Source organism: Pseudophryne corroboree, chromosome 4, assembly GCF_028390025.1.
Source record: "Pseudophryne corroboree isolate aPseCor3 chromosome 4, aPseCor3.hap2, whole genome shotgun sequence".
Taxonomy (NCBI): domain Eukaryota; kingdom Metazoa; phylum Chordata; class Amphibia; order Anura; family Myobatrachidae; genus Pseudophryne; species Pseudophryne corroboree.
The window spans coordinates 685,821,806-685,834,300 of record NC_086447.1 but is presented as its reverse complement, the minus strand read 5'-3'; the positions used below and the strand labels follow the sequence as shown (position 1 = coordinate 685,834,300).

The 12,495-nt window shown below is 44.1% G+C and overlaps 1 protein-coding gene across 2 annotated transcripts in view; it reads left to right on the top strand.

Annotated features, from left to right (window-relative positions):
* The window catches only part of ADGB (androglobin), a 943,967-nt gene that overhangs the window by 296,554 nt on the left and 634,918 nt on the right, over nucleotides 1-12,495 (top strand). The gene's annotated exons all lie outside the window — the stretch shown is intronic.

The window sequence follows — 12,495 nt, the reverse complement described above, 5'->3', positions numbered from 1 at the left end:
ACTGCGACCAGCTATCGCCTCAGCCTGGAGGTGCAGTGCTGGGTTGGCATGGTCGGATTCCCTGACTGGAAATATTGATATCCTAGATAAGGATAGTATATTATTGCCTATAGAGCATTTAAAAGATGCATTTCTATATATGCATGATGCACAGCGGAATAATTGCCGACTGGCATCAAGTATAAGTGCGTTGTCCAAGTCTACCAGTAAAATGGTCAGGTGATGCGGATTCCAAACGGCATTTGGAAGTATTGCCTTTGAAAGGGGACATTTGGGGTCGGTCTTTTAGACCTGGTGGCCACGGCAACAGCTGGGAAATCCACGTTTGTACCCCAGGTCGCCTCTCAAAATAAGACGCCGTATTATCAGGCGCAGTCCTTTTTTGGCAAGCGGACAAAAGGTTCCTCTTTTCTGCTCGTGACAGAGGGAGAGGAAAAAGGCTGTAGAGATCAGCCAGTTCCCAGGAACAGAAACCCTTTCCCGCCTCTGCCAAGCCTTCAGTATGACGCTAGGGCTTTACAAGCTCAGGCACGGTGGGGGCCCGTTCTCAATGAATTTCAGTGCGCAGTGGGCTCACTCGCAAGTAGACCCCTGGATCTTTCAGGTAATATCTCAGGGGTACATATTGGAATTCGAGACGTCTCCCCCTCGCCGTTTCCAAAAGTCGGCTTTACCGACGTCTCCCTCTGACAGGGAGGCAGTTTTGGAAGCCATTCACAAGCTGTATTCCCAGCAGGTGATAATCGAGGTACCCCTCCTGCAACAGGGAACGGGGTATTATTTCACACTATTGTGGTACCGAAGCCAGACGGCTCGGTGAGACCGATTCTAAATCTAAAATCTTTGAACACTTACATACAGAGGTTCAAATTCAAGATTGAGTCACTCAGAGCAGTGATTGCGAACCTGGAAGAAGGGGACTACATGATGTCTCGGGACATCAAGGATGCTTACCTTCATGTCAAAATTTACCCTTCTCACCAAGGGTACCTCAGGTTATGGTACAGAACTGTCACTATCAGTTCAGACGCTGCCGTAGGGATGGTCCACGGCACCCCGGGTCTTTACCAAGGTAATGGACGAAATGATATCCCTTCGAAGGAAGGGAAATTTAGTTATCCCTTACTTGGACGATTCCCTGATATGGGTAAGATCCAGGGAACAGTTGGAGGTCGGTGTAGCACTATCTCAGGTAGTGTTGCGGCAGCACGATTGGATTCTCAATATTCCAAAATCGCAGCTGGTTCCGACGACTTGTCTTCTGTTTCCTAGGGATGATCCTGGACACAGTCCAGAAAAAAGGTGTTTCTCCCGGAAGAGAAAGCCAGGGAGTTATCCGAGCTAATCAGGAACCTCCTAAAACCGAACCAAGTCTCAGTGCATCAATGCACAAGGGTTCTGGGTAAAAATGGTGGCTTCCTACGAAGCAATCCCATTCGTTAGATTCCACGCAAGAACTTTCCAGTGGAACCTACTGGACAAATGGTCCGGGTCGCATTTTCAGATGCATCAGCGGATAACCCTGTCGCCAAGGACAAGGGTATCCATCCTGTAGTGGTTGCAGAGTGCTTATCTTCTAGAGGGCCGCAGATTCGGCATTCAGGACTGGGTCCTGGTGACCACGGATGCCAGCCTGCGAGGCTGGGGAGCAGTCACACAGGGAAGGAATATCCAGGGCTTAGGGTCAAGCCTGGATACATCACTTCACATAAATATCCTGAAGCTAAGGGCCATTTACAATGCTCTAAGCTTAGCGAGACCTCTGCTTCAAGGTCAGCCGGTGTTGATCCAGTCGGCCAACATCATGGCAGTCACCCACGTAAACAGACAGGGTGGCACAAGAAGCAGGAGGGCAATGGCAGAAGCTGCAAGGATTCTTCGCTGGGCGGAAAATCATGTGATAGCACTGTCAACAGTATTCATTCCGGGAGTGGACAACTGGGAAGCAGACTTCCTCAGCACGACCTCCACCCGGGAGAGTGGGGACTTCACCCAGAAGTCGTCCACATGATTAAAAAACTCGACAGGTATTGCGCCAGGTCAAGAGACCCTCAGGCAATAGTTGTAGACGCTCTGGTAACACAGTGGGTGTACCAGTCAGTGTATGTGTTCCCTCCTCTGCCTCTCATACCCAAGGTACTGAGATTGATAAGATGGAGAGGAGAAAGCACTATATTCGTGGCTCCGGATTGGCCAAGAAGGACTTGGTAACCGGAACTTCAAGAGAGGCTCACGGAGGATCCGTGGCCTCTACCTCTAAGAAGGGACCTGCTCCAGCAAGGACCCTGTCTGTTCCAAGACTTACCGCGGCTGCGTTTGACGGCATGGCGGTTGAACACCGGATCCTGAAGGAAAAAAGGCATTCCGGATGAAGTCATTCCTATCCTGATCAAAAGCCAGGAAGGATGTAACCGCAAAAACATTATCACCGCAATTGGCGAAAATATGTTGCGTAGTGCGAGGCCAGTAAGGCCCGACGGAGGAAATTCAACTGGGTCGATTCCTACATTTCCTGCAAACAGGAGAGTCTATGGGCCTGAAATTGGGGTCCATTAAGGTTCAGATTTCGGCCCTGTCAATTTTCTTCCAAAAAAGAACTAGCTTCAGTCCCTGAAGTTTAGACGTTTGTAAAAGGGGTACTGCATATACAGCCTCCTTTTGTGCCTCCAGTGGCAATTTGGGATCTCAATGTAGTTTGGGTTCCAAAAGTCACATTGGTTTGAACCACTTAAATCTGTGGAGTTAAAATATCTCACATGGAAAGTGGTCATGCTGTTGGCCCTGGCCTGGGCCAGGCGCGTGTCAGAATTGGCGGCTTTATCCTGTAAAAGCCCTTATCTGATTTTCCATTCGGACAGGGGGAATTGAGTACTCGTCCTCAGTTTCTCCCTAAGGTGGTTCCAGCGTTTTCACCTGAACCAACCTATTGTGGTGCCTGCGGCTACTAGGGACTTGGAGGAATCCAAGTTGCTGGATGTTGTCAGGGCCCTGAAAATATGTTTCCAGGACGGCTGGAGTCAGGAAATCTGACTCGCTGTTTATCCTGTATGCACCCAACATGCTGGGTGCTCCTGCTTCTAAGCAGACTATTGCTCGTTGGATTTGTAGTACAATTCAGCTTGCACATTCTGTGGCAGGCCTGCCACAGCTAAAATCTGTAAAAGCTCGTTCCACAAGGAAAGTGGGCTCATCTTGGGCGGCTGCCCGAGGGGTCTCGGCTTTACAACTTTGCCGAGCAGCTACTTGGTCAGGGGCAAACATGTTTGCTAAATTCTACAAATTTGATACCCTGGCTGAGGAGGACCTGGAGTTCTCTCATTCGGTGCTGCAGAGTCATCCGCACTCTCCCGCCCGTTTGGGAGCTTTGGTATAATCCCCATGGTCCTTACGGAGTCCCCAGCATCCACTTAGGACGTTAGAGAAAATAAGAATTTACTTACCGATAATTCTATTTCTCATAGTCCGTAGTGGATGCTGGGCGCCCATCCCAAGTGCGGATTGTCTGCAATACTTGTACATAGTTATTGTTACAAAAATCGGGTTATTATTGTTGGGAGCCATCTTTTCAGAGGCTCCTCTGTTATCATACTGTTAACTGGGTTCAGATCACAAGTTATACGGTGTGATTGGTGTGGCTGGTATGAGTCTTACCCGGGATTCAAAATCCTTCCTTATTGTGTACGCTCGTCCGGGCACAGTATCCTAACTGAGGCTTGGAGGAGGGTCATAGGGGGAGGAGCCAGTGCACACCAGTTAGTCCTAAAGCTTTCTTTAGATGTGCCCAGTCTCCTGCGGAGCCGCTATTCCCCATGGTCCTTACGGAGTCCCCAGCATCCACTACGGACTATGAGAAATAGAATTATCGGTAAGTATATTCTTATTTTCCTTCTGATGTAGTTTAAGCAGTTGTTGATAAACTTGTTGCACGGACTCCACATTGCCCCCTGCTTTTTCCATATTATCTTTGAAAAAAATGGCATCTGCCTCAGGTTCAGAGAAACTTAAAACCGCTTCTGGTACAAGGGTTATGTTGGAAAATCCATCATCAAAGGCATCTGCAGCTGGACGTGACATGTTGTATGTCATAAAAACAATGTGATTGCTATGGCAGGCAACACACTAAAGAAACACCTTGTGTAAATCCTATACAAGTGAGCGGGTGCCTTGTCCGGATACAGCGATCCGATATTTAGGAACTTGAGGGGATGACTGGCACTCCAAACATTAGGTTCAAATGGCTATGGTGCTCTCTCCGTGCAGATCAAACAGATACCAGAAAATTGAGCGGCACTCATAGACTTCATAACCCACTTATCACCGGCGTGGACAAAGAATCATCGAGCCAGTGGTATATTCCAACGTTTCATGTCTTTTATGACATTTTGTCAAGGATACAACCAGAACACATAACAATACAAACTTTTATAGTAACTCACCAAAGTGTAACGCGCTGCCGTCCCGCTCTGTGCTGTGGCGCGAGGACGTCATTCTCATGCGCGTTAGCGCTGACGTCCCGGCTCCTAGCAACGAGGTGCGCGGCTGCCGTGCTCCCATCACCTTGGAAACACTGATAAACATATAAAACAAAAACATGTCAGATGCGGCTGCAGGGAGCAAAAGAGAGAAAGGACAGCTCTAACGATGCATATTAAACACCTATAGATGCAATTAAATTAGCAAACACCTGTCAGTATAATTTATACAGAATGTATACATTGTAAAACTACATAAAGCAGTTTAAAGAACATTGATCATTCAGACCCAGAGGGTTCAAGGTCTGCAATTTCTGGATCCACATAGCTTCCTTCTGGAGCAAAAGACGTCCCCTATCCCCCCCTCTGCTGTCTAATGGCACATGGTCTATCATCTTGTATTTCAGGCTGGCTAAATTGTGTCTAAAATTCTTAAAGTGTCTGGCAACAGGTTGCTCTTGATCCGTTCCTTCCAACGCATGGCGAATAGAGGTTCTATGCATGGCCATGCGCTCCTTAAATTGCCTTATCGTTTTTCCGATATACAGTAGCCCACACGGGCACTTGATGTAATAAACCACGTATTTTGATGAGCATGTCAACGGATACCTGATGTAAAACTTTTTGCCAGACCTGGGGTGAAAGAAAGTGTCCCCTGTGTCCAAAAAACTACAGGTAGTACACCCTAAACAACGATGATTGCCAGGTTTTTTTGACAGGAAATGTCCCGGAGGTTTTGGTTTTAATTTTGAGACATCATTATGAACTACATAATTTTTTATATTTTTACCTCTTTGCTGGCCAACCATGAGATGCTTGTTGTAAAGTGCGGGTAACCCCTGTTCTGTGTTCACTAGAGGCCAGAAACGCTTAGCAGCTGCGTTGATCTTACTGCTAACGGTAGAGAAATCGGTGACCCAAGTAATGGAATCTTGAAGTTTAGAGGGTCCTGGCAATTCAAAGGCCTTGGCTCTTGAGGTAAGCAATACCTTCTGCATCATTTGCTTTAAAGATCTAGGATTGTATCCTCTAGCTTTAAATTTATTCATCATTACATTAAGTTGTATTTTTAGATCTTGTGTGTCACTGCAAATTCTCAAAGCTCTCATAAACTGTGAAAACGGAAGTCCTTGTTTAAGGGACCTGGGGTGATGACTCTCCACCCTCAAAAGGGTGTTGCGGTCAGTCTGTTTGTGATAGACCGAAGTATGAAACGTGCCATTGCGGATGGAGATGGAGACATCCAAGAAATTTATATTGCAGTTGCTAATATTGTAGGTGAACTTGATGTAATCGTCTAGCTGGTTGATAGACTTCATCATAGAGATAAAGAGCTCCTTGCTTCCAGTCCAAAGGACAAAAATTTTGTCTATGTAACGATAATAGCTGTGTATAAATTGTGAAAAATTCGGATCCACGAAAAATAAATCTTGTTCCAATGCGAACATGAATGCGTTCGCGTAGCTGGGTGCCACGCAAGACACCATTGCGCAGCCCAGTCTTTGAATGAAGAATTTTCCGTCGTACTGGAAGTATTTTTGTCCTTTGGACTGGAAGCAAGGAGCTCTTTATCTCTATGATGAAGTCTATCAACCAGCTAGACGATTGCATCAAGTTCACCTACAATATTAGCAACTGCAATATAAATTTCTTGGATGTCTCCATCTCCATCCGCAATGGCACGTTTCATACTTCGGTCTACCACAAACAGACTGACCGCAACACCCTTTTGAGGGTGGAGAGTCATCACCCCAGGTCCCTTAAACAAGGACTTCCGTTTTCACAGTTTATGAGAGCTTTGAGAATTTGCAGTGACACACAAGATCTAAAAATATAATTTAATGATGAATAAATTTATAGCTAGAGGACACAATCCTAGATTTTTAAAGCAAATGATGCAGAAGGTATTGCTTACCTCAAGAGCCAAGGCCCTTGAATTGCCAGGACCCTCTAAACTTCAAGATTCCATTATTTGGGTCACCGATTTCTCTACCGCTAGCAGTAAGATCAACGCAGCTGCTAAGCGTTTCTGGCCTCTAGTGAACACAGAACAGGGGTTACCCGCACTTTACAACAAGCATCTCATGGTTGGCCAGCGAAGAGGTAAAAATATAAAAAAATATGTAGTTCATAATGATGTCTCAAAATTAAAACCAAAACCTCCGGGACATTTCCTGTAAAAAAAACCTGGCAATCATCGTTATTTAGGGTGTACTACCTGTAGTTTTTTGGACACAGGGGACACTTTCTTTCACCCCAGGTCTGGCAAAAAGTTTTACATCAGGTATCCGTTGACATGCTCATCAAAATACGTGGTTTATTACATCAAGTGCCCGTGTGGGCTACTGTATATCGGAAAAACGATAAGGCAATTTAAGGAGCGCATGGCCATGCATAGAACCTCTATTCGCCATGCGTTGGAAGGAACGGATCAAGAACAACCTGTTGCCAGACACTTTAAGAATTTTAGACACAATTTAGCCAGCCTGAAATACAAGATGATAGACCATGTGCCATTAGACAGCAGAGGGGGGGATAGGGGACGTCTTTTGCTCCAGAAGGAAGCTATGTGGATCCAGAAATTGCAGACCTTGCACCCTCTGGGTCTGAATGATCAATGTTCTTTAAACTGCTTTATGTAGTTTTACAATGTATACATTCTGTATAAATTATACTGACAGGTGTTTGCTAATTTAATTGCATCTATAGGTGTTTAATATGCATCGTTAGAGCTGTCCTTTCTCTCTTTTGCTCCCTGCAGCCGCATCTGACATGTTTTTGTTTTATATGTTTATCAGTGTTTCCAAGGTGATGGGAGCACGGCAGCCGCGCACCTCGTTGCTAGGAGCCGGGACGTCAGCGCTAACGCGCATGAGAATGACGTCATCGCGCCACAGCACAGAGCGGGACGGCAGCGCGTTACACGTTGGTGAGTTACTATAAAAGTTTGTATTGTTATGTGTTCTGGTTGTATCCTTGACAAAATGTCATAAAAGACATGAAACGTTGGAATATACCACTGGCTCGATGATTCTTTGTCCACGCCGGTGATAAGTGGGTTATGAAGTCTATGAGTGCCGCTCAATTTTCTGGTATCTATCTATCTATCTATCTATCTATCTATCTATCTATCTATATATATATATATATATATATATATATGTATCCAATTCAAAAGAAGATGGCAGTCGGAAGCTATTTCATATGCAAAAGTCACATGTATTGAATAATATCAAACATTTTCGGGGCATCCGCCCCATCCTCAGGACAGTACAGTAACTACAACCTTTTGAATCAAATATCACTACTATTGGATGGGCACCTGAGCATGTGGGGTAGTTGATCTGAGTCCTGAGTGCCGGCAAATCGTGGATGGGTGTATATATATATATATATATATATATATGTATATATATATACACACATAATAAACACATTTATTGACCACTGCAAGAAAATGGATTTGGACACAAATCCTCTTTATACCACATTCATGCACTTAATTTGAGAGCTCGCTGCTATTCAGTTACAATACCCTTTATTTTTATTTTTTTATATTTTTTATTTAAGCATGTGCATCAGTATAAGGTACAGAAGCAGTATATAATCTGCATTTAGAGTTGAGGAGGACTACAGTATTACAGATATGACAATACAGTGTGCAACTCAAGGTAGTTGGCAAGTTCTACGAGGTATAGTTTGTGATACATATAACAAATATTCATATAGGATACACAAAGAAAGGGCAAAAATTTTACAGATATTCAGCATAGGCCGATCTTGTGATGCAATGCTTCTCACACTCCAGTTTTAAAATTTTCCAACCATATCAGGAAGAACAGGAGCTACCACCGTAGCCCATGTCCTGAGAACAGTCAACTGACTACTGAAATATAACAAAAAATGCAACAAAAAAACCAACAAGAATTAAAAAAAAAAAGTGTCAGATGTAGAGATAGAAGAGATATGGATGAGTACTGCCTTATAATAAAGGCAATGAGCCATATAATACTACATAGAATAGAAAAAAGTAGGACTCTATCCATAGTATCACAGAAGACCATTTCCATTAAATGACTAATCAGGCCCTATAACTAAGGGTATGAAATAGTTTTATAACATTATTCATGCTGACATCTAGGTTAGTAAGGCTCTGACCGTTATCATAACCAAACATGTTGTGTTGCCTGAATATAGTAACAAAAATAAAAAATAAATAAAAAATTATACTGTATGTAAGCATTACGCAGTACTACATAACCAAATGTGAGACATACAGTACATGTATAAAGGCCATATTCTGATCCATATGCTGACATATACATAACCAATAATAATATATTAGGTGACAATTGCCGTAGTTTAAATCTTAAGGGAAGGTTATATATAGGCAGGCCAGTACAGTATGAGTAAATACACTATTCAAGTGACAGCGCCTAGGGGTCCCTGGAATAAAAGCGGTGTATATGCATTGCGGGCACATACAAGTACAAGACTAGTATGGGAGACCAGTATCCAAGAGCTAGTTGTAGTCAACAATTTTGGCTCATGATAGGGAATGTCCACCACACCCAGTCCATCAGATCTCAAACAAAGAATGTTGTTAAATTGGGGGAGTTGTTTGTCAGCTTTTATCTCTCTAGTACCAGATAAATCTGTCCCCATAGTCTGAGAGGGAAGGGAGTCTACTAGAGATGTCGGGGTCCCCACCAGGGAATAGGAAACCTGGGTGTGTTTGTAAGAGGATATAGCAACTTCAGCAGGCATGGACAAAGGGGTCTTGGACTGCTGTGCAGGTCATTGTTGAGAAGGAGTGACCCGGTACTCCAAATCACAGGAGATATCCGTAACCTTGGTTACACAATTGGCCTGTGGCTCCATTGTAGTAGGCGCAGCATTTAGTGTCAATTCTATTTTAGCCATCCAGCTATCAAAATAGGACAGTAGGGTTTGGGCAATGGTTTCCGCCAATTCGGTGACTGGCAAGGGGTGAACTACAATCATTGTTAGACCTGGTTTGGTTAAAGCCTACGTTATACCCCAATGACCAGGTGGAGGACAGGAGAAACCTGAATATTAAACAAGAAGTGTGAATATCTAATAGACAATATCACAGACTACAGCAAAGAGTAGTATATGAGCCATGTCACATATGGCAAGTACAACATAGAGTGTCTCTAGGTACAGTAGATGTGCACTCAAACAATTCTATATTAGTAATCAAACTAATGAAAAGCAGGAGGAAAAGCAGTGTGACACATAAGACATTACATTCACAGTACAAGTAGCAGACTAATGGCGAAAATAGGATTTAAAACAGTATGAATAAAGACAATTTAAAGGTACTATATTAACAATAGGTGCAGTTTCTCAGAAAAATAATAGAAAGTATAAATTCCACAATGAAGGGTTAAACAGTTCACACTAATGTTCAGTCCGTAAATCTTCAGCCACTATCTGTGTGTGGAGTATACTTTACTAGGGAACCGTAATCATCCTGGAGATGCAGGTATCAAATATCAGTCCCAAAAGCGTGGGGGAGAAGATACATACAAAGGGAGTACAACGAGCAATGTCCACTATGAAGAGACCGTAAGATAGGCTCTTGTAAACACTCGTGACAAAAGCAGAGGAGTAGGTAGCAATCCACAGGCAGTCCTTTAGGGATGTCTTGATCCACTGCCCTCAGGCTATCACTGTGTGATACACGAACACAAGTCCCACGCAGGACCAGCAATAATAGGAGGCTGGCTCAGTACAGACACAGTACGTGCATGTAGTATACGGTCAGACTTGTAGGTGCAAATAAGTATCCTCAGCAATGAAGCACTCACAAAGGAGGAAGCCTGTAGACGGCACAGCACACTCCGCAAATTAAGCTGCCGGGCAAGCAAACTCCACCACAGCAGCCAGATATCTCAGGTCGCACCTGTGGAGAGGGGAGCCCGCGGGTATCACACGGCCAGTGGAAGTACAGGAGGCAGCTTTGCGCTGGAGGGTTGGATGCTGGAGGTACTTCTACTTATGGGGACTCCACAGCAGATTGTTTTCAAGAGTAGTGGAAGGGCCCCCCCTGGAGAGTACTGATAATACCGAAAGCGATCTCGTGTTGACCCACACGCAGGTTTGATCCCGAGGAGTGTGGATGAAGTGAGGGTGGGATGTCAGTAGCAGCAGAAGTTCCCAGCATCTTCCAGACTTTTGCGCCCAAGATGGCGGGGGGCGGTCATATATGCCTGCACCTTGCAGGCTTGACTCCGATGCAGAAATAGGAACTCCGGACCTGACAGCAGGCACAAATTTGTCCTGGATGTGGTGGCACTACAGCAAGCCACGGTGGAGGTAAGATTCTGCTGATAATCCCCCTGCTGAAAAGTCGAGGTCCGGAGCCCAGATAAAATGCGGCCACACTTGGTGTCCCGCTTACCGGAAGTCACAATACCCTTTATTAATTAACACATTTCAATATACCGACATACCCAGAATAGAAATCTATAACCTGTTGAATTCTAATCAAACACCCTAGTCATTGAGCTATTTGATCCTCCATAAAAACTATAAGAACTATATGAAGCTACTGTACTTGTACTTTTACAAAAAAATAATCAGCGTTGTAATTGAGCAGATCTATGTAGTGTGCAGCCACACATCCAATTTCTTGCAGGCACACACTACTTAGATCTGTTCAGCCGCAATGCTGATATTTTTTTCACAAAGTACAAGGTAAGCTTCAAATAGTTACAATTCTCTAGCTTTCTATGCAAGGGCAGATAGCTCAATGAATAGATTGACTGCAATGCCACAGGCAATGGGTACGAATCCTGGGTATGTCAGTGGACAGTGTGACTGAATAACAAAGAAATCTCAAGTTGACTGTTGTATAGGTATTAGCGACAGAAGGGGTCAGGGTAGGAGACAGTGGTCCTGTGAGACACAATGCAATGTAACTAGTGTAACTAATGTAACTAATGAATGAGACTGTGCTCATTCATTTGATATGCAACACGTGTATATCTGTGTGCGACTGAGTCACTAATCTATGGGCCTAATTCAGACCTGATCGCTTGCAAGCGATTTTTGCACTGCTGCGATCAGATAGTCGCCTCCTACAGGGGAAGGGTATTTTAGCTGTGCAAATGTGCGAACGTATGTGTAGCAGAGCTGTACAAAGTGATTTTGTGCAGTCTCTCCGTAGCCCAGGACTTACTCAGCCGCTGCGATCACATCAGCCTATCTGGGACCGGAATTGACGTCAGGAACCTTCCCTGCTAATGCATGGACACACCTGCGTTTTTCCAAACACTCCCTAAAAACGGTCAGTTGACACCCACAAACGCCTTCTTCCTGTCAATCTCCTTGTGATCACCTTGACAGCTGAGCGGCGATCTGCTTTGTACCGGTGCGCCTGCGCATTGTGGTGCATATGTTTACCCGAAAACCTGTCTACTATTCGGAATGCCGGGGTCAGTCATGTGTCTGCCATCATCCCAAACGTTGTGTTAATGTATCACACCCTCCACACCTGCTCCTGGCTCCAGTGCTGTGCTTAGGTGCATATCTTGTTTCCTGTTACACACATCAAACAGTGTAAATACTGGAGTGGACACGCACATACCGTAGCAACCAATTACTATGATTTTGGAGACCAGGGTAGACAGCCTTTGGCACTTCAGTTGCTGTGGAACTACAACCCCCATCATACTCTTCCACAGTTTTGCTGTTAGGGAAGGTTGACACTGTGGCAGGGCATGCTGTGATGTGTAGTTCCTCAGCTTGCCTACCCTTGTTATATAATATACTTGATAACTGTTACCTCTAAGCTGATAGGTTGCTATATAATTTATTTGTTTTATGTAATTTAAAAAAATAAATAAATCTGTAACCGTAAGATCCTATCTATCTATCTATCTATCTATCTATCTATCTATCTATCTATCTATCTATCTATCTATCTATCTATCTATCTATCTATCTATCTATCTATCTATCTATCTATTTTTTTTTTATTCAGCTGAAGTAACTA